Source organism: Calidris pugnax, unplaced genomic scaffold (genome assembly GCF_001431845.1).
Source record: "Calidris pugnax isolate Ruff unplaced genomic scaffold, ASM143184v1 scaffold219, whole genome shotgun sequence".
NCBI classification, from domain to species: Eukaryota; Metazoa; Chordata; class Aves; order Charadriiformes; family Scolopacidae; genus Calidris; species Calidris pugnax.
The window spans coordinates 11,339,173-11,363,008 of record NW_015094507.1 but is presented as its reverse complement, the minus strand read 5'-3'; positions in this window follow the sequence as shown (position 1 = coordinate 11,363,008).

Genomic DNA, 23,836 nt, shown 5'->3' with positions numbered 1-23,836 from the left:
CAGATTTCTTTTTCTCCATGTGAGATAGACCAGTCCCAAACAGCTAATATATTACAAATGCATCACATACTCTGTAGTAGCATTCAATATCTTGCAGATGAACCCTGCTAGGTGAGTTCTAGGGGAAGTCAATGCTGCAAAATTACCCAATGGGACCAAGTTCCTGATTTCTGGAAATGATCGTCAGCTTTAATTCAGTTTTCAAGCTCTCTTAGTCGGTAATTGAAAAATGTGCATTACAGAACCTAACTGAAACAGCGAAAGAAATAAAAAAAAAAAACAAAAGGAAAACTAATCCAACTACCTTTTAGCATTACTAAACACTGTAAAAACCAAGACAATTTATATATCACAATAATGGAATAAAATTATGCACGTTAGTTGCACTAATCCATCCATGTTAGCTAAAATTCAGGTCCTCATCAAAATTAGCAACCATCTGAACTAGTGACCGCTTATAAAGTAACTTAATTCTGACTTTCTACTTTTTCTAAGAGAAATCAGTTGAAATGTCTTGGGCACTATTAAACACAATAAAACCTACTTTAAGAAACTGAAAATTCCTATATTTTTGTGTGTACAAATAATTTTGTTGGGGAAAATCTGTTAAATTTTGGAACTACCTTATATTTTAAGTTTTGTCCTTTTTCAGAATTACACTTCTTTGTGTAAGTGTGGTGAACAGAAGAAAATATCTAGTTACATTAGTATAGTATTATCAATTTATTTTCTTCTAATATTTAATGTAGTTTATTCATTTAATGCAACAGAAAATAACAGATAAATTCACAACATTCCTTTACTAATGCAGTGCCAACTGGATTAATGGAAAATTACAATTCCTGCACCAACTCAGTTATAAATGTTAAATCTAATTGTTACTGCTAGCTAATAGCATTCATTTTGCCACAATCATCATTTTTCTCTAACAGGGGGCTTATGATTTGAAAATTTGCATCTTATTGAAACTTTAAGGACTTAATCCATAAGCAACTTGGGTCCCTTAATGCTCAGGTTTTCCGCATTTTCCATGTGAAAATTGTATTATGCCCCTGACACTATGCAAATGAAATGGAGTTACTGTTCAAGTTCTCCAGTTGCATATTGCTTGATGGCAGGGTTGCACAAAATGAAAACATGATTAGGAGACTAAAAGAGGCAGTTTCAGCACATACAGTAGTTTATTACCTTGGGAGCAGAAAACTTTTACAGGTCTCTGATACACACAGTAAAACTAGAATCTTGTAGGAACTTCCAGACACTGTAAAAATAACATTTGTATAGTGAGTTGAGGAAAGGAAGGGAAAAAAAATAATAAAAGGAGAAATGCATTTATTCTTGAAGAAAACACACTTGATGGTCTAATCACTGCTTAAAAAGTGAAGAGCTTCTTTGCTCTTGTGCTCTTTTCTTATGGGACATAGCAAACAATTTTAATATAATTTCTCTTACGTATCATAGGTATAAACAACAAAATGCAAAATTAATCAGAAAGTGTTTACAGCTTTGTTTCAACATATTTCTAAGTTCCTGCAGATTTCTTTGAAAAATTTATTGTACTGCATAACTATCAGAATGAAACTGCAAATCCATTTCATGTTAAAGTGCTGTCTTGTTGGAATCAACTGAGAAGAGTAGTGGCAGTCTGCATAGTCAGTGCAGCACCCACCACAGAGAACCCTTGTCACAGTTCAAAACCTGTGTGATCCTCTTACTGATCCACGCTATCTAAAATTCAGATCCTCATCAAAATTAGCAACCATAGTATCAGAACTAGTGACCACTTACAAAAAAAATGTAATTCTGATTTTCTACTTTTTCTAAGAGAAGTCAGTTAAAAGTCAGAAGTCAGTTGCTTGCACTTCCAGACAGCCTTCTGCTTTCTATTAAGGTACATTTTATCACATGTAAAATGAACCTACAGCTGCATCAGAGAAACTTTTCTGCCTTTATGCATGAGATTGATTTCATACAGACAGCTAAAAATGAACAATGTGTGAGGGTTGTAGAAAATAACTCCAAACATTTCCAAAAGGAATTAGATTTTTGTTAAGTGTGTTACATTGGGAGCTAGCTAGATGGTGCTAAGAGCTACTTATGTGTTGCTTAAGCTAGTGCGACCAGAGGCAACAGTATTTTAGGTCAGAGGTGAGAATAAATTGGACCATTTCATTTGACTGTCAGTTTGATGGTAGGGGTTGGTTGGAGGGAGTAGAATAGTTTAAGTCAAACAAAATAGCTTCAGTGTTCAAAGCAGTGGAAAAATATAGCACTAGGAGAATCAATTGTTTGCATAGATATCATTGGGTGAGCAGTGAAAGACCTGAACATCTCTTGAGATTTCAGAGATGTCTAAATGATAGCTAGAAGGACATAATTATTTTCACTATGTCAATTGCACAAATCTAATTTTGGTACTTAGGTGTACAAGATCATGATCAATTTTCTATCAAAAAAAGGATGTACAGAGAATAACCAAATCATTTTTTAAAAAATCCTCCTGACAGTCAAAACCAGTGTGTCTTGTGTGGGATTGACATGACTGACACAAAACAGAAAAAGATTTTTCAAAAAGTTTGGTTGTATAATGTTTCTTCAGGTTAAATAAAGGTAGATGGATGAAACAAACGAAAGATTAGATGAAATAAAATAGAAATGATCTTTAATCTATCATCTTTAACAAACAAAAAGGAAGATCCTATTTACCTTTTAGTAATGAACACAATTGCCATATTATATCCAAATATTTATATGTGCATATGAATGACAACAGTGATAAGAAACAGGCCTATTGACACGGGAACGTGTTTTGAATAGCAACTACTAAAATCTCTTGTGGTATCATCTCACCCCAGTTGGTGCCTTCCTTTTTAAAGGAGAAGTGTGTGCCTCAGCTGCATATTCTTTTGCAGAACTTTGTTTCTATCCAGCAATAGCCTCTGGTACTACTGGTGGCAGCACCAGCAGCCAGTAAATGGTGCACTGGCATTATCACTCAAATGTTGTGCTCAAGATTCTTTAGTCTTAAGCTAGTCAGACTTCCCAGGCAGAACAGAGTAAAAATCAATCAGTAGTACACCAAGTAGTGTACTGCAGGTGGAACTGGTTGGGAATTTTCTGCCATAATATGTCTTTCAATAGAAAAAATAAAATTATGATAGGGAAAATTGTGCATGAAATCTACCTGATAGAAGAAACTGGAACTATGAACTGCATAACCCCTAGGAAAAATTGGAGCAATTTAGGCAGAGATAATTCATTTCCAGCCTATTCTCCCCCTTAGAAAAGCGAAATGATTTGGTTCAACAAGCCAAGCTATTCACTTGGCATGGTCCTGATTATAAGAGAGGTTTGGATTAGATCTACTCTAAACCTCCTACTCACAGGAGCAGTAACATCTCTTGCATGCACTTACAAAGAGGTAAGCTGCTGCTGCAGGGAGAAGAAGACAGTGGGACAGGCCACACCTTGCTGGCAACAGTATTATCTCTCTATAATGGACTGTGAAATAAGACTCAGAGGATGATTTTTAGCCCTTTGGGAAGTATTTCTTGGTCAGAAGTTCGCTCCCTATTTTCAGTAGGGGAAAAGAGATTGTCTTGGTACATTTAATTCAGTGTGCAGTTTTCTGATCACCTGCTGTATTATGCTGGTTTAATTATATCTGAAACTAACATTCTTACTCAATACAATTTTTAGTAATACCAGAAAACTTTATATAATTAAATAATACATAATAGAAGTCGACATATCAAAATGTATTATTGGCTCTACTCTTTTCCTGAAGAGAATGCAGAAAAGTCAAACTAGTTCCCCTGTTGGGATTCTCTTTAAACAGCCATTTTCAATTCCAAACTCGTCTTTCTCTCTCACTCTCTCCTTTGCTTGCTGTTATTTTTTTCTTTTCTTTTTCCTTTTTTTTTCTCTTTTCCTCCAAGAACAGAGGAGATGAAAGTAAAACTATCCTGTGAAATTGAAAATAACATACATTCCATTCATGCTGGAATCACGGTCACCTTTCATACATGTGAAAACACATTGTCCCAAACAAAAAGCTTATAATTTAGTAACATTATTGAAATAAGAATTGGGAATCTGTTTGTTAGATAATTCAGGTGCTATACTATCAATCTTTATACTTAATTTGATATCATTACCATCATTTAGTACCAACATTTTTGATGTAGTTATAATGTAGTTTGGAAATACATTCTGAGCATATGGATGTCATAGCAAAGAAGGGTCAAATATTAATTTGAAGATTAGTAATTTCTGTCCTGCTTTTCCAAAAATATCCATTGTGTTTTCAGTAGTATTGAGCAAGAAACTATTGAGATAGATTTCAGCAAGTTAGTTTCAAGTTTATGTACAAGTAAATTCTAGTTGTGATGAGAACAATATCAGTTTTATTTAAAGGCTAGGCTCATTCCTATTGCTGTCTGTCTTCAAAGAAGGACGCATATTGCTCATTTCTGGAACTTTAGCAAAGAGATTTCCCACTACTGATGGGAAACCAGGAAAGCATGAAACACTGGAGAAAAGATTTTGAGTAAGATTGCTTATACTATAAAAGCTTTTTCCCTACTTTTTTAACATTTTTTTCACAACATGAAAATTGTGAGAGAATACATCACCATGACGATTCCTAAGTTGTCACCTCTACAATTCAAGTTGTGCAGATGCAGCTGTCTTTGTAGCTTTATTTTCCCTTACAAATCAAGAGATTGACAGAAAAGCTCCTTTCTTCTGAACCTTTAATAATTCTGGTAAAGCAGATACCTCAGGATTCTTCTCCCCGTTCACCACTAAACAAGAATAGACAACTGTTTAGCAGCAAGAGCATTAGGCTGCAGTATTATACTTTCAAGAGACAAAATGTATTTTCAACCAGTAAAGATCTGGAACCTCGGCCACAAGATTTTTACTTCATTACACTGTTTAGTCAGAGTGATACTGGACCAGCAATTCTGATTCTATTTCAAACTAACTGTATGTCACATCAGGTAATTTCTAAGCTTCCTCAAAAGGAGTTTTAACTACAATAATTCTCATGCAGTTTAGAGAACCTAATTAATATTCACATTTGGTATGACGGTACATGAGCAATTAATTTTATTTTTCTGATCGGGAACGCTGACAAGGATATCACCTCTTCTCCGTTTCCAGCTGAATGAGTGGTATTTAACTGTTTAGTTGAGTTAGTAGGTTTAGTCCAGTGATGGAAGCATGTATATCAGCAGAGGCACATGTATTTCTCTAGACCATTGTGCAACTAGCTCTGCTTGTGAAATTAGACTGCTACCTATGCCTGGGAGAATTCATTTAACGCTGGTTTGATTATGTCTAGACTGAACCATAGCCAGTGAAGCATAAAATGATTTTAGAGAAAGTTTTGACATAATAGCTGTCTGGTAAATATTTTTTCACAGTCAAGTTACCTAGCCTTAAAGTAATTGCTGTATGAAGAAGCAGCCTCTGTCATAGTCACATCAGGATTGTGAACCCTATCAAACTAATCCAGAACCTGCATAACTGTCTGACTTTGTATCAATAGGATGAAACAGGAGCACTTTCTATGGTGAAGTGAACCTTAGACTGCTAAAAAAAAAAAAAAAGAAGTGAGGGTTCTGGTTTGTACCTGTTTGGTAGGAGGGTTGGAAGCATGGGGTTGGTGTCCCTATTTGGGAAAGAAGGACACGTGGCATCAGAATAAGGGATAGATCAAGTGTCTGGGATCAACATCTCAGTTTCTGAAGTTAGCTGATGCAAAAACCCAAAAACCCACCAAACAACAACAACAAAAAAACTCCAAAACCACCAAACCCAACCTGAAGCTTCTAGAGAGCATTAGTCTTACTTGCCTTGAACCTTCATGATAATTTGCACGCTTGCTTCAAAAATAGCCAGCATTTCTGAGTATATGGCTATTTGTTACTACAATGTAGTAGCTTAGCTTATGATGCCACATGTCTGTGTAACCTAGCACAAGCCTTAAAAAATATCTTTATGAGTGTTTTAGGTAGTGAAAACCAGAATGTGGCCATTAAAATTTAGCTATATGCACACCCTGTGGGTCTGGCCAAGAAACTAGAAACTTCTACTCTTACAACAGGTGTTGCAGCAGATACCACTGCTGTTTACAGGGTACTTTCCTGTATTGAAATAAAGCACAATTTCCAAGAAATGATTCTTGAGAGAATGGGTTCGCTCGCTTGGTAGCTGAGGTGTTATGTGAGGAAAAATTCACTTTTATCTCAGCAGGGGAATGAAAAGTCATCAGCAACTTAGGAGTTTCCATGGATGCACAAATTTTCTTGTCAGAAAAAAGGTTCCTATAATCCAGGAGACTCCTTTTAGTAACTTTTTTAGGTTTTGAGAATCATCTGTTTCTTTCTACAAGAATTATGCTTCATAGTTTTATGTCTGAGGACTGGGAAAGACTCAAGATTTCAGTTACAATGTGTTAGTGTTTTCAAAACTGCCTAACTGAGAGAACAAAGGAAGAAAATTACCAGTTTATTTTTATCCCAAAATACATTGCAGTGCAGGGTGATGAGAACATCTCACTCAATGCGTCAGGAATCTGGTTGTCTTGCAAACTTTTATCAGTTCCAAACTTCTGTAGATGCTGATGGAAAGAGAAAGAAAAATATCTGGTATTTTGCACTAAATGGCAGAAGTATCTTAATTTCGTCATCTTGAAAGAAATATTTTGCTGTTATTTTTAAATAACAGATTATACCCACTGTGAGTCATGTATTTATTATTTTCTCCATGTCAGAGATACATATTCAGGGCTGAATAAAGTGAAAGCATATTATTAGGGGCATTGTCCAAATTCTTCTTAAATACTGACACACTTGGTACATCTGCCGTTTCTCTAGGAAGCCTGTTCCAGTGTTTGGCCACCATCTCAGTACTAAGAAATGCTTCCTAATGTGAAGTCTGAACCTCCTTTTTGAACTATTGCCATATGTCCTGTCACTGGAGAACAAGGAGAAGAGACTGGCACCTCTTTCTCCACTTCCCATCCTCAGGAAGCTGCAGAGAGCAATGAGGTCACCCCCCAGCCTCCTTTTCTCCAAGCCAGTCAAACTCAGAGTCCTTAGCTGCACCTCATAGGACATTCCTCCCAGCCCCTTCACCAGCTTTGTTGCCCTCCTCTGGACACATTCAAGGACCTAAGATATTCAGAAAGAAAAAATAAACGACAGCTTTATAACAAAAACACCTATTAGCATTCCTTCAGATAATGCTTTCCATGTATTGTCCCTTCCAATCAATCTAACAAAATAAAAATTAAATAAATTTCTTCATGGTTATTGAAAAGCTATATAAAGCAGTTGTTCAGTGTCTTCCCTCCATATATTTCAATGCTGTCCTTTAATGCAATGAGGACTGTAAGCCATTTCTTCTTATATGGTTCTGTACAGCTTTTTAGTTTTGCTTTCTTCCCTAGGTGCTACGTCCAATATTTTTTTTGTCAGAAGGAAAACTCGGCATTTTAATTTTTTAAAAAAATTCTTTCTATATCTTCACATATTAAAAAATGTATATAATCCTACCTGGAACAAAGAGATAACGAACATTTCCTTCAGCTGAAATTGAAGATCCATGATTAGATATGATAAATACGTACTTGCATTTAACAGCTATGAATTTGGTTTTAGAAATGACTGCTAACCTGGTTGCTCATGCATCATACTAAAGGTAGATGCAATGTTATAGCCAATTGAACTTGTTCAGATACTCTGGCTAGATCTTGTGCTAATGTTGTGAGTTCTTAATCTGGTTCTTTTTCTTTTTTTTTTTTCCTCCGAGGTTTTATAGCCTGTTATAATTTGTACTTCAGCACCTCCATCATTTTTCTGTTAAGCAGTTTACCAGCTCTACTTGTCTAAGTCTCAACAACTGGAGCTGTTCACTTCTCAGGGAGCAACAGAAGAAACTACTGGGTGTTGGAAAGAGTCTCTACTTCTCCTCTTCTTTGAGGCAGATAGAGTGTAGTATACAAAAACCTTGATGGGGCAAATCCAGAAGTAGTATATTCTCTGAATATCTCTAGTCTTCTGTTAAAGGGTGTGACCAGAATGGTGGGCTGGCACAGAAATCAGTCACCTTACCTTTCACGGGATCTAAAGACAATGACCTATAAAGATCATACCTATAGTCATAGCTACTTTTTAAAGCAACTTGGCAGATTCACACTTCTGGGATGCACACGATTATTATGAAAAGAATAGGAACAAGTTTTGTTCTTAACTTCATCCTGCATACAGTTCAGTATTTAGTCATTACAAATTGATTTAAATCTTAAGTACTTTTTTCTGTACAATAAAAATCCCATGAACGTCATCAGACTATTAACTATTTATGGTGTAAAAAAAAAGAACAATTAATCTACTCAGAAAGACCTAGTAATCTTTACTTCTACCTTAAAATATGTTTTGTTTTTTTTAAAGATTAATTTTTAGTAAAGGCATTTCTCATACGAATTATTTAGCTTCTGGCAACCTTTCGGTTACTGATTTAAGTTTTATAGTTAATTAAACAATTCCTGATATTTATGTTAACCTCCACTGTCTGAGTCCATCAAAACTATTCTGGTTTTCAGCGGTGTCTTATATTAAGTTAATGCTTGAGTTTTTAAATAAGGTCATTAAATAACTTTCCATGAGAAACAAGATGTTTGTTGATTCAATAATTTCAGCTTTCAAAAGAGACTAAATACCATCCTGAAATGAGGTATCCTATTGGTAAGCTATGTTGACAATATTCCTTGGAAAGAGCTGACAGGCACCAATCAGATTTGCAAAACATTGCTTTTGTTTAGCTGCTCAGCATTCTATCTCTTGGGAATTCACAACCACGGATAACATTCTATTTAACACATCAAATTTCTAATTTTGCTCTGCATTACAACACATAACTTTTTTTCAAGTAATCCCACAAATCACAAAAAATGCTGTTCCAGGCAACTAAAAAAACTCATTTTCAATGAGTTGTCAGGATGCAAAAATATCTTTGCTATCATGTGATGAATTTCTTATACAGTTTTTGGGTTGATACATTATTAAAGATACAGAAAATAAGTGAGTTTGAATTTTATAAAAATATTGTAATTTAACTTCAGGTTTTTTGATTCTTAGATGAGCATAACAAATGGGGAAATAAGTTCCATTTCTTCTTACCCAGTTCCCCTGAAAATAGGCAATGTCAAGAAAACATATAGGATGAAATGCTGAGCAGCTAGAAGATAGATTGAGTCAAAATTTAGGAATTAATAAAAGGAACTAGGACTTTATTTCTAACATAGAATGGCAATAATTTTGAATTCAATAGAGTTGTTGGAGATTCTCTCTAAATACAGTATATAATGGAAGATGTAAAACTGATAGGGCAAGTCAGGTGTTACTGTAAATGATAGATTAATAGGAATAAAGTTCTGCTCAGTGTCTCCTTGTGTCACAAAATGAGCAAAAGGGAGGCTTTTTCAAGCTGGAGAGGAATACAAAGCTTTCCCAGCAAACAAATGTAATGCCTTATCTATGCCATAGGCCCTGTGAGCTACTTCTCAAGCCTGTAAAGAAGTTCAAGAATGCCCAAAAATTTGTGATCATCAAAGCAAAATACAAGGACAGCTGAGTTATCATTTCCTGCATCCTACAGCCATGTTATACTGGCAGAAAATGAAATGCACTTTACCACCTCAGAACGAATTAATCTTTTTCCTTTGGCACACACCAACAGAACTTGAGGTCTGTATTGTCTTTACGATGCGATGAGACCTTGGTAGCATTTGTAAATCAGGGGAAGAACACAGTCAAAGTATAAAAGGATGAAACAATCAAACCAAATAAAGTCATCATGTTAATAAATCCCAAGCAAATTGGCCTAGATTTTCCCATACAACTTAGGTCATAAACTTAATAAAGAAAACCTATTAGCAAAGTCAAAGGCATTAACCTTTCCCTTTTACCTTGACAGATGAAAATACACTTATCAAGAAGCACTGTCCTATAATCCTTCATATTTGATGCTCTTACTTGCAATACATACTCCTTCATTAAACTTTACACCTTTTAGACACACAGCTCTTTCCTGAACTTCAGCAAATCCTTGACATAAATGATCGAAAGGATGACACTGTCTGCATTTGCATCAAAGACTTTGAAGAAGCTCCTTAACAAGAGAACTTTGACTCACTTTTGAAGCTTTATTCTAGAATACCTTATGAAAATGCATAAAGACTTTCAGAATGAGACAAGTGAAATGAATAAAATGCTATAATGACCATTAGTACCATAACTGAAATGACTGACTTGATATTTTGTAAAAGAATGTACCATTTAAAAAGTTAGTGAGGTACATTCTACACAAGTCCTAGAGGAATCTCTGAACAAATAGCAATATTACATATAGGTTCCAAAGAAAATCAACATTGGGTATTAACCAATGAGATATTCAGTACAGTATAAAAAACAGGAATAAATGCTTGAATTAGAGCTGTGTCTAAAGTTATTTTAAATTATTGTGTAACTATAACTCTAACAATGATATGCTAACAAAACAAATACCATCCCATGATTTTTGCAAGTATAAAGTCAAACTGCAAGCAGAGTGGCTTGAAGAGCTGTTTACTGAAGCCTATTGAATGTCTAAGCACATAAGCAGAGCATTTTGTGGGTGGGGGGTGCAATCTTTGTTTTAGTGCTATTTAGCAGCTCTTAGTATTTCTATTCTGCAAGGCCTATCACACTTCAGCGAAAATGGAGGGTAATTTAAAAATTACAAGTTGACAACTACCACAAAAAAACCCCCAAATCCCAAGTTAGGAAAAGTTTAAACCAGAATTTCTTACTGGTTTTGAAGTTAAGGTGATTCATTAGCAATTTAGCCTTGAAGTAACATCAGATTATCCATTTGACTTCCTTTTGTAAACTGTTAAAATGGAAGACATTTGTCTCCACGTTGTTTAAAACATCATAAAATACACTCTTGGTCTTCATCAAACATTGACTTATTAGTACATTTTTTTAATAGTAAAAACGAAAAAAGGATATACTTAATGTATTTGTTAATTCCTTACCATAAAGAAACTTTAGCATATTAACAATAGTATAGCATTTTTACAAGTTGTATGTTAATTATTTGCAAAGACTACATAAGTTGAAGCCAGAATTATAGATGAAAAGTTTAATTGGAAAACCATAGCATGATTAGGTTGGAGGGAAAAACAGTAGTTAAGGATTTTAAATTCTTTTGTCATATCACTTTTCTAGGCTTAGTCATAAGGTTTTGCTTATTTTGTTAAGGGTAGGAAAGTCAAACACCAGTATCCATTAAAATCTCAAAAACTTAATGTATAGTCTCTTTGATATTAGAGCTAGAAATGTTTTAAAAAATTTATAATATCCAAAACTTTACACAAGTTCCCTCTTAAGAACAACAGTAAGCTGCCTCTTAAGAACAATAAATGTTTGTGATTCATGTTTTTTATAAATTTGTAATTTCATATTATCTGTAGTGTTTTATACCCATGTCATTTCCGTTTTATCTATAAATTCATCCATGACTTTCATTACATTTAGTCTGTATCAATTAGAGACATTTATAATGACATAAAACATGGATATATATGTATCATTTACTCGTGAGAGAGAATGTAATTATTAAGGGGTATTTTACAGATAATTAATTTAGGACCACAAAAGCACCTGCGGGATATACTGTTTGGATGCTTTTGCCTTTGTAAGCCTTGCCTTTCCTTGGTGCTGGATATACAGATATTCAGTGTATCATATTGTGGCATTCAAAGGCAATATAACGGAAATCTCTACAGAAGGAGTTCATTTTGGATGGAACATAGATAGTTCAAGATTAGAATCTAAAGTAGAATTATGAATGACAAGAATTTCTAGTTTTCAAAAAATCAACTCTAAAGTGGGGAAAAAAATATACATACTTCTCTCAACATGACAGAAAGTGCTCTAGAGAGATGTACTTTCCTAAAAACGGCTGAGAGGTGTTTTCCCTGAGGTGAAGAAAATGGCTTCAAAAATCTTAATGTTCTTTCCAATGACCATAAGTTGAAACACATGCAACTTAAAAATAAAACATTTCACCCCCAACAATGGACCCTTTAGCTGACACTAAAAACAGCCTTGTGATTCTTCGGGGGAAATCAGGCATATGTTTGCCCTAGGGGAAATCAACTAATGTTCTGAATATGTCGTACTTATATCATTTCCTCCTTTCTGATCCCAGCTAATCTAATAGTGATGCGTTGTTAACTTGCTGTATGGGATAGTATAACTGGATTTAGTGAAGTGGTGACTTGAAAGTGAGAAGAGCAGTATATATGTCAGTGGCTCAAACTATTTAAGTCATCTATTGGAAAATGAAGTTTATATTAAAAAAACAACTTTTGTAGCATAGAAATGTGGATATTGCAGGCCATATTGTACTGTTATACGGTTGTCCCCTGGGGATGGAAGTGATCCAGCTGTAAGTGTGCCTGTTGCTTCAGTCTCAGGAACAACACAGAGATTGCTCCATTCTGTGACATCCCACAGAGTCGTCTTATGCAGAATGGTACCATTCCAGCACAGAATTTCATTTCCTGGAAAGAAAGTGAGGAGTGCATTGAAATACTGGTCTTCAGAAAAGGTAAGATTCTTCTGGAGCTCTCTTGCAAACAGCTGTTTCTCCACTCACATAATATAAAGAAAAAGTTTATGTTCCTATTTATTATTCAGATATCACAACCTTCTTTTGAGAAACAATTGAACAGTATGAAATGATTTCAACATGCTTTCTTCAGTTCATAAGCCAAATTCTGCTTGTCAGGAAGTAGTAATTGCATTGTCATTCATAATCATCTCAGCTTTGTCCAGTAATTCTCTATATGATTTTTGTTCTTAAATTTATTAATGGCTTTTTATGGTTTATTTTTAAAGGGCTTTTTAAGGGCTTTTTGTTTTACAGAACTCAGAACTGATTCGACTTCTTAAAACATATATTTTTACAAACACTTTAAATGAAACCAACATCGTATATGCAGTAAGTGCAAGCTAGAATTTTAATTAGTAAGAAGCAGCAATGCCAGATATCTTAAAAAAACAGCAATAAATACAATAAACATAAAAGACAGAAAAACCTTTTGTTCAAACGTTCCTATCATAGGCATTTCATAATACTTGTTACAAAGAAAAGAATAAAAAAATACAGCAGCAGATTAATATTTCTACAGTTTTGGGAATGGTCCAGTAACATTGTGAGCAGATTTAGTGGAATAAAACTTCTCCATGCTAAATACTTTATCTCTACCTGAAGTCTCTGCTCATAAAGGAAATTATGGAAAGCCCTCTAAAATATCTTTCATTTGGAATAGCAGAGTAATTCATAACAAGGAGAAGGAAAATCATCCTATGTGATATTTTGATTCAAGTGTTTTAAAAGTTACGACCAAAAAACCCCACCCCTCCTTGTAAAGGACATTAATTCTTAAAGCTTCAAGGTGAGAACTAACCTTTAATTAACAGAATCAGAAAGTTTTACCTGCAAACATGTTCCTTCATAATTGCCTCTTTTTTGGTAAATATTTTCTTCTGAGTTCTTCTGGGCCTATCATACAGTAAACTGTTTATTGGATTAGATATGTGACTAAACTAATTTTAAATAGTAGCTCTAAGGCTTTAACAAACTGCTCAACAGCCACTTTTGTCTTGTGAAATACTAATGTTGCCATCCCATTCTACATAGGAAGTAAAAAACTCACATATTTAGCTTGCTAATAGTTCTTTTATAAGTTCAAGCTTCTGTTGTTTTCTCTCCAAATGAATGACTTCCACATCAAAGACACTAGTAAAGCACAAAGATATTATTTTGATAAGAAACTTTCCTCAGAAGTCTCAAATGAATTGTCAAGAGAGAAAACCTGTGAGACGTTTACTTACATAGCTTACTATAAAAGCGTTATATTTGCTTTTGCTGTATTTCAATTTCCAGGGTTTATTTTTCACTTAGTTTCCAACAGATAAAAGAAAATTTTATTTTTGGAACTCATGGTGTGAAACTCACCCAAGTTTTGGTAACAGAAATTTCTCCATTGTGTTGAGATAAAGTTCATTTCTGAAAGCCAAATGAGCCAGGGGAGTTCACAGCATGAGCACTGAGAATCTAACAAAGGCAAGTGGCTTTGTTTTGCAAGACAACCCTCCCCAAGTAAGATTGCCCACATTAGTAACAGTCACCTTTGGACCATGGCTTGAGGGAGAAAGTGGAAGATAATTAAAATCCATCATTGCAGTGTAACCAGGTGTGTGTCTACACTTGACCAGAGGAAAGAACTTCAAGGATGAAAGTCTGACAGTAAATACAGGAAAAGAAAATAAAAAAAAAAAAAAAAAAAAAAAAGATACTGAAAGGGCTGAAAGGATACAAGACAATAGAAAAGTCAATAAAGGGAACAGAATAAGAACAGAGAAAGGAAGCAAGGCTAGCCTGTACATAATGGAGATAAAAAGGTTAAAAGTTGCCAAAATCGTTCTTGGTTTCTGTATATGTATAATTCTTCAAACCTCTCCAAAATAATTCTCTCTGCTTGATTCTAATCATCATAGTGCTGACAGTTCTTTTTTCATCCATCTTCAGTAAGTCAACAGTATCCCCAAATAATGTCAGTCTTATCTCACACAACTGTAGATGCTACACTAAGAGAGGATTGAGTGTTGTTGCATTTTGATTAAGTCAAGTCATTCTTACTTTACAGGGCCCAGTTTTTCTCTGTAAGCATACACAATAGATGATGGAAACTATATTAACTGCCTAAGTTCAGTTTAAAGTAAGGTCATAAGCTGTTCAGAAACACTTGTTTAGGGCTACCACAAGAATTTTTCCTAAGTTCTACTGGACATTAAAATCAAAGTGAGTATATATTGTTTAGTTTCTCTTTGCTCACTCTAAAATATGTGCTTAGAGTATTATTGCTTCTAGCTTGGTGCAAGTGGTTTTTTTCATATTATTCTATATAAAAGCGAATTACAGGTAAGCTTGTTCCAACTTATTTACATTTATTCCCATTATGCAGCAAAACCAGAATCCTCATTTTAACGATATTTAATGAATAAGACTTTCCCCAATATTGAAACTCTTGTTGTGCTTTACACCACAAAACCAGTTTCTAAAATATATACCAGAGGTGTATTTCTCCTGACTAGAATTTTACCTTGATTGGCTCTGTGCCTCTCATTCTACTTCTCTGCATGAAAGGCACACTAGTTGAATAATCACCAAAGTGGTTTACTCTATGAAATCAAGAAACTTTTTAAAATTATCTTTCTAAAATATTCCTATGAAAGACACTTGTCTACATTAAAATGTTTGGCTAAACGAAACATTTAGTTTTTAGAAAGTGTAAGAATTAGGCTCTTACATCCTTATTCAGATACCTAAGGATGTAATCTTATTTTCATACATGCTGAGTACTCATTAAATAGGAGTTAACAGAATCTGATGGTAGCTCAGCTTGTTGGAAAACATTAAACCACTGGTTAGGAAACTTTACAGCCATTTAAATTTACTTTTGACATACAGAAACAAAAAGTAATCACAGGATACTGGACTAAGTAGAGAATAGAATATTGTTTATGAGTTCTATGTTTAACATTTAGGAACAGGTGATTTTTTTGCCATTGATACAGTGATTGCAAAATGGATCCAGAATTAGTGTTTGTGTTTCATTCAAGGAATATTATCAATATGATAGTTACGTAATATTCACACACAACACCTGAAGATTTCTAGAGGTGTATTGTTTCATCATATAAAGTACCTGAATGGGTTATGGAACTCAAAGAGAACAGAGTCTGAGGTTTTTCTAGTGAGGAAAAATCAAAACAACTAGTTTCTTTGAAAATTTGGAAATAGCAATCCATCCTGCACCACTGGAGGGTGTAAAGTCAGGTAAGCATAATCATATCCTAAATGTTGAATAACATGTTCTTGGCTATGGAATGAAAAAGATGATTTTTCAAATACAATATTGAGCCTTGGGAAAAAAGGAGCCTTTTACTTTAGGTATAACATTTCAGCCTTAGCAGTCAGCCTTACATCAGTTGTTCTGTTTCCCTTTATTTACTGGGCACAAAAAAACCCCCACTGCCTTCTTTAATAAACCAGAATATTTAATCAGCTTAATTACATTTCAGGAATCTGGAATTGTATTTCCAAGTTGCATCACTGGTATACAACCTGATATACAACCTGGTTCTTTGAAATTATTTTTGTTGTTCAGGAAAACATGTTATTCTGCAGAGAATATGTGATAAGAAATACAAATCACTATGTAGTATAGAAATTGTTCTGGATGATTCCTGGAATTGTTAAACATCATGGGCAGTTCTCTTTTGAACACAAATATATAGAGATATCCAGGACAGAATTTTGTATTGGAAAATAATAAAAACTGTAACTTCTGTTCAGAATGTATCTGTCTCAATGACAGGAGAAAAGCAAAGCAATTTGTTTCATTAGCCCACTTGTCCTCCCCAATTTGACGCCATTCTTGTCCCTGGCTTCAGAGTTAAACTACTGTTAGAACTGTTTTCTATTTAGAATGGAATCATTACCACTCTCCTTCAGCTCTCAAAGGTCATAGAGAACAGGAGAGGTGTCTGAGGACTGGAGGAAAGCTATGTCACACCAGTTTTCAAACAGCACAAGAAGGAGGACTTGGGAAACTACGGGCTAGTCAGCCTCATCTCCATCCCTAGAAAGGTGACGAAACAGCTCATTCTGGATGTCATCTCAAAGCATGAAGGGGAAAAGAAGGTTATTGATAGTGGTCAACATGGATTCACCACAGGGAAATCATGCTTGACCAGTCTGGGTAGATGAGGGGAGAGCAGTGGATGTTGCCTGCCTTGACTTCATCAAGGCTTTTTACACTGTCTCCCATAGCATCTTCACAGGTAAGCTTCTAAGCGCAAAGCCAACAAATCTGCATGGCACTGCATTGTGTTTAAAAAACATACACAACCTCTTCTGGACCTAACATGCAACAGTCGATCTTCTCTGGCCATGGACGTGATGAACCTCTGGGTGCACTTCTCAAATACATTTATTTTCATTGTGTCAACATGTTTCACCAGGCAACTTATTGCTGCTCTGTAAACACTGGATTGGACAGACTGGCACTGATGTTTGCGCTTGAAGAAAATGTAACTGTTACCACTCTGTGGAGTCCTCTTGATCTTCATTCTTAAACTTTCTAGTTTTAGAAGTTGGGTAGATGAGGGGAGAGCAGTGGATGTTGCCTGCCTTGACTTCATCAAGGCTTTTTACACTGTCTCCCATAGCATCTTCACAGGTAAGCTTCTAAGCGCAAAGCCAACAAATCTGCATGGCACTGCATTGTGTTTAAAAAACATACACAACCTCTTCTGGACCTAACATGCAACAGTCGATCTTCTCTGGCCATGGACGTGATGAACCTCTGGGTGCACTTCTCAAATACATTTATTTTCATTGTGTCAACATGTTTCACCAGGCAACTTATTGCTGCTCTGTAAACACTGGATTGGACAGACTGGCACTGATGTTTGCGCTTGAAGAAAATGTAACTGTTACCACTCTGTGGAGTCCTCTTGATCTTCATTCTTAAACTTTCTAGTTTTAGAAGTCAGTGATCTCAGAAAAAAAAAAAAAAAAACAAACAAAAAAAACCACAACAAAACACCCAAAAAAAAGCAAAAAAAAAAAAAAAAAAAGCCAACAAACAAAACCACCAGAAAACAAACTTTAATCCTCAAAGTGTTAAGAGCGTTTTAGATGGACAAGAATTTTAAAAATTTCAGGTTCATTACAGGACTAAAGTGCATTTAGTTAACCAAAGAAATAATAAAAGATAATGTAAGATTTAAATGAAACAATTTAAGAGACCTGTTTGGTTTAGGATAAATGCCCTCAAACTCAATTTCAACAAGTGTAGAGGTTTCTTGAAACAAAATGATGTTTTATTCTTAGCTTACTGTTGTCAATATAGACTCCATTCAAGTAATATTTTCTTAGCGTATCATAGAAAGCATACATTGTGAAAAGTGTGTAGTAAATTTATAAAACTAGTTGATTAGAACAGTTTTTCACAAAATTACTGCAGACCTATAGTTTCCTAAATATAAGTAGCTTAAATTGATTTGTAGCTTGTCCAAAAACATCTGTATTACAATAGTGAAATTTATAATAATAAAGTGTCACTATTCAAACAAATAAAGCTGAATATTTCAATGCTGTTCAATTAATGATAATATACATTTGTCCATAGTACTAAGAATTCTTTTTTAAGGCCTGAATTGTGTATGAAAACACAGTTTTTAAGTTAAAAGCCTAAGGACTGAATGCATTAGAGGCAGCAAATCTACTACTTTTGTCCCTTAAAGTTTGAGGGATACCTATAAAACTAGATGTACAGTTTAAAACATCTTCTAGTCTCATCATTGCCTGAATCCTTCACAGATAACTGCCAGCTATCATCCAGCATATGGGATTACTATGGCAGTCCATATGCTTTTTAACAGTTGGTGTTCAAATGAAAATTTGCAGAGTCAAATAAGAAAGTGGCCCAGGCAACAAAGCCTAATTACTAGCAGCTACAACAAGCTGCCAACTCCAACTCAAAATATTTCCTATCAGTTTGGTTTTTTAAACTGAATATTATTAACCTGTTTTACAGTTTCAAAAATGTACTGACAACATGGACCTGTATTTGTACAATAAACTTGAAACCAAATAAGCTTGACTTAATATGCCACAGATTATTTGAAGGAGAATATTTGTTGTTTTGTTTATCTGAGCCATGCTTTATAAAGTATCTGTGGTATAGGCTTGTCAGTATGCCTTCATGTGATCAAAAACATGACAATTCTGAAGAAGCACTGGCCCAATTCTAAACTCAAAGCATGCTGATGTTTCATGCTACAATATGCTCAAAGCACAGAAGGACTGATTCACTTCCATCTCAACTCTCTCACACTTTTTTCTGACACTTTTATCCTGCGTTTGCTGTATCTGACAGATTTTCCTGCTCTTTTAAAGCTCCATACCTTACTCTTTAAACTTGAATCACTGCTAAATTTTTTAATTGGATCTCTTGATCATTCCTGCACTTAGGTTTTCATGATTCAGTCTTCTCTGGATAGAACTACACTAAAAATTTGGTGGGGTTTGGTTGTTTTTGGAGCTTTTCTTTGTGGCTTTTTTGTTTGCTTGTTTTGTTTGGTTTTTTTAGGAAGGGTTTTGCTTGCTTGTTTTTTTAATAGAGGTTTGCCTTGCATTTTTAATGCCTTACACTGTTCTACACTGTTCCCTAGAGTTCACCTGTGAGGTGTTCAAAGCAGTTCTCTTCCTGGTGGAAGTAAAATTTAAGTTGTGCAAAAGCATTGGAGTAATGTAATGTGGATGCATTAGCTCTGTCCTCCAGTTAGCTCTCTGTGCATGTACCTAAGACTGGCAACTACTGTGAACTTGATTTCAACAGGCGCAATGCGAAGCACTGTCCTAGAAATGTAATAAATCACAATAAAGGAAGCTTCAGTCTACCTATATCGGTGTTGAAGCAGCCAGTGATGTAGAAGTTCACTCTGAACATGCAAATTCATTTCCCTTCAGCACTAGATAACCTGGAAGATGGTCTTCAGGAGAAGTACTCCAATGGATATCTGAGTAGGGGACCAGGAAAGACTCCAAAATAAAATCCTCTCAGTGAATTCAGGCATACCCAAATGTTTCTCTCTACAGATTTGCTCCTATTGTATTTTTCTGTTTGCTAAGAAAAGTATAATTTTAGTATCTCAGACCACCACCTAAACCACTAGGACTCTAGGGTCCAAATTAGTCCTTTCTATCTGAGTCAGCAAATGCAGTTCTCTAATTTAGGAGTTACTCTCAGTTTTCTTTACAATTGATAGGGAGAGGATGATTCAGGTGCCTGTCTCTATTGAGAGCAAGAGCAACTTTAGTGAAATGTATTCTCAAATAATCCACTTTGGTTAGATGCCTAAATAAGCCAGAACAAACCTAAGCTAATTAAGGCTTATTTGGAAACAATACGGTAGATAAACAAGAAGTACACTTTGAAGGAAGGATTTTTCTTTAGCTGGAGAAACTCTAATTGAAGGCAGGCTTAAGAAGAGGCTTTAAGTGTTGCAGAGTTATCAATCCCTCTTTTGAGCCTCTTTTATGTACTACCATTAATTTTACGTGTAATGATAATAGCGTTTCCATACATGACAATTTTTAAACCTTGTGTAAAGCCCCTCTACTATATGAATAGTCTAATACTTTCTGTTTCATGAGTGGACAAAAAAATAAACAACACAAAGCTCAAAGCAAACAAGAAAAGAAACAAAAAAGTTTCAAGTGGTTGAACCCTTAATCAGAAGACAATGAAGCTAGATAATCCAGCCTGCAGCACTGACAACTTCTAATCAACAGTTCTTCCATGAGGTGTCAGTACTTTCTTAGATGCAGGAACTATCAGTAATGCATCATGAGACATTGCCCTTAGGCAAGCATTCATATACTTAGGATGAAAATGTGCTCAGTAATTCAAAACGTAACATAGGCTTATCCTGCTGCCACACTGCTAGGCATCAATAAATCAATCCTTTACTATTTCAAATAAACATTGCTTTCCTTGCTACGGAAAATGAACATTTGCACCAGCAGTTCTACTAGAATTGGGATGAGGTCACTGATCCCTAATTTTATCCCTAAAAAGGATAGAGTTGTACAGCTAGAAGAAAAAAAGAATTATAGTAATTGGAAACTGGTGTGTATGCATTGCACAATCATGGGGTAATATTTTTGCTTTTAACTACAAGTCTAGTATTTACTAGTAGGAATCTTCCAGGAGTCTTCCAAGGACTATATGTGAGTCTCATTTCCTAATGTATAAAATATGGTCATGTTTGGACAAAAGAACCAAAATTATCCTGGCTCACATCAATCATTGCTCCAGAGAAGCGATTAGCCAACTTTATGAAATAGCCTGTGAGCGGAGCTTACAGTATTAGACTGGCATGTATGCACCTGAAATGGGGAGAAAAAAAAAAAAAACATAGAAATTATTTTTAAATAAATAAACTCAAACTTCATATGTGACAGACCAGTGGTGACAGAAGAATGTGGCCTGGGGATATGTAAATAACTCCACATAGCACACTATTGAACCTGATCTTCATTAAGACAGTTATTTATGTTAAAATAAAATAAAATATAAATAATAATAAAAATAAAAATAAAAGTTTTGTGCAATTTTTTTTAAAAAAACCTGTTTATATTTCTTATAAAAAAATATTTTCTAGATGAGTACTCAATCTTTCTATTTTTTTTTAGCTATGCTTTACCATTTCAGAATTCTCTGTTCTTTCATGAGCATAACTAGCCTTTGAACAGATTACTAGCAAAAATTTTTCTTACTCCTCCCCTCAAAAAACCTAAAAAGCTCTATTACTTCATCTATTCCAGATGTCTCTGACACCCTCTCACTCTTGGCATTTATCCTGTCAACAGTTGCAAGTATATCAATAAATAATAGGTATTTATGTTTTAACTGTCTCATCTCAAACCATTGCATGTTATACAAGTTTTGCAAGCCAAATTATTTCCATTTCACATTGCACATCTGAACTCCAAACTAAGGTCCTATCCAGATTTAAATGCACTAAATCTATTTTAGGCTTCACAGGATGTTACAAATTGCATCTCTCTTCACAAGTCTGTCCTCCCATTTTTTCAAACAAATTCACCACTAGAATTTCACTGAGGTTGAATAAAACTTTGAACTTCTTATATATGATAAAACACATTAATCACAACACACCACAGCTGTCTTTTTAGCTTAATCTATTTTCTATGACCAAGATACTGTATTACCTAAGAAAATTTGCACCTTTGCCACTGTCTCCCTGTCATTCCTCTTCCATGGTGACAAACTACCTAAGAATGCTTTATTGGAAGATAGGAAAAAAAAAACAAAAACCACATCTGAATTCATATTTATGATATTTTCATTGTATATGAATAAATATAAGTAAGTTTATAAATCTTTTTATTGTGTGCTGAACATCTGATTTAAGATGGGTTTTTTAATATTAAATAACACGAGGACAATGAATTCTTATACATCAAGATATAAACTCAACTAACTGTGATTAAGAAGCAGCAAGTTCTCCAAGTAGCCCTTCACTGTTGATTAACAAGGCACATAATTCAGGTGAGTTTTGTTTTCTTTCACAGTAACACCTTGTTTTATTATCAAAGAGGCCTAAACCTAGGATAACTCTACATATTTATGGGAAGATTCAGGGTCCTGAAATCATTTATCATGCAGAGAAAGAGGAAAAGCAAATGGAGCATGTCTGAATGAAGTAAGAGAATCGGGCGGTCATACTGGAACTTGATAAGTGTCTTGGAATGAAGACCGATTTTAAAACAGGCTTGCTAGACCTATCACAGGTCTGGCATTTCAACTTCTTAAAAATGGAATTATTTCAGTGTGAAACCATACTACTATTTGGGGGAAAAAAAAAAGAAAATAAACTCTATCTATATATAGGAAAACACCAGCAAATTCTTTGTTTGAGGAACTTTGAGATGATATTCTATATGCCTTTATTGCATTACTGCATCCTGGAAACGTGGTTCACAGTCCTCATTCTCAGGAAGTGACAAGAGTGATTTGCTCCTGTAGGGAAGACAAGATGGGAGCCAACATCCCTCATGAAAACAAAGAGAAAAAAAGCAATAGTCTCACTAGCAAAAGGTGTAGTCCCACAGCATTCAAGCAGGAATAGCTGAGCAGGTCCAAGGTCAAACCAAGTAGACAAGTCAGCAAGGGAAGGTCAGGATCATCAAAGTGCAAGGCCAGGAACAGGCATACCTGCAGTGTACCTCAAGCCAAGACTAACACCCAGTGCCCAAGCTTCAATGCACATCCTGAACCAAGGAAGAGAGGCCCTAGGAAGGCTGTTTTTCACAATGCGTTATCTAAGTTTGCCCAGCTGAAATGTATCAGGGCCAACGAGCACAAGCTGCTTGTGTTCAAGTTTAGATTTGATACAGTGCAGCTGGTTTAACCGGGCACCTGATGTTCATTCACATCTCATTTCTTCTCACAGTTTTCAGTCCTAGAGTGGATAGAGCAGATAAGTTTACTTACTATTTGATCTTCTCTAAACTATACTAGTGAAAGAAATTCCTTAAGTAATGGCCAGAAAAGGAGAGAACCGAGGAAGACAGTCACAAAGCGAGCAGGACTATGGCTAGTATAAGGGAAGACAAGGATTCCTTAAAAGAAGGTCCTTGCAATCCTGGATTATAGAAATTGAAGGTGCAATTATTCTGCATAATGTGGAATATGGAACTGCTGCCAATTGTATGGAATAAGGGGTGAAAATTGTACTGTTCTGGCCAGGATAGAATGAATTTTCTTCACAGCAGCCTGTATGGTACTGTGGTTTGAAGCTGTGAATAAACCAGTGCTGATAATACACCAGTGTTTTAGTAATTTCTGAAGAGTTGTAGACATTGCCTTAAGGTCTTCTTTTCCCCCCTCTGCCACTCCCAGCAAGGGGGTTGGGGGTGTGCAAGAACTTGGGAGGAGACACAAACAGGACAAGAGGATATTCCATACCATACGATGTCATGATCAGCAATAAACATCCAGAGAAAGGAGAAGGGAAAGGGAAAGCTCATGGTTATGGTGTTTTTCTTTCCAAGTAACTCATATGCATGTTGAAGCCCTGCTTCCCTGGAAATGGCTAAATATCTGCCT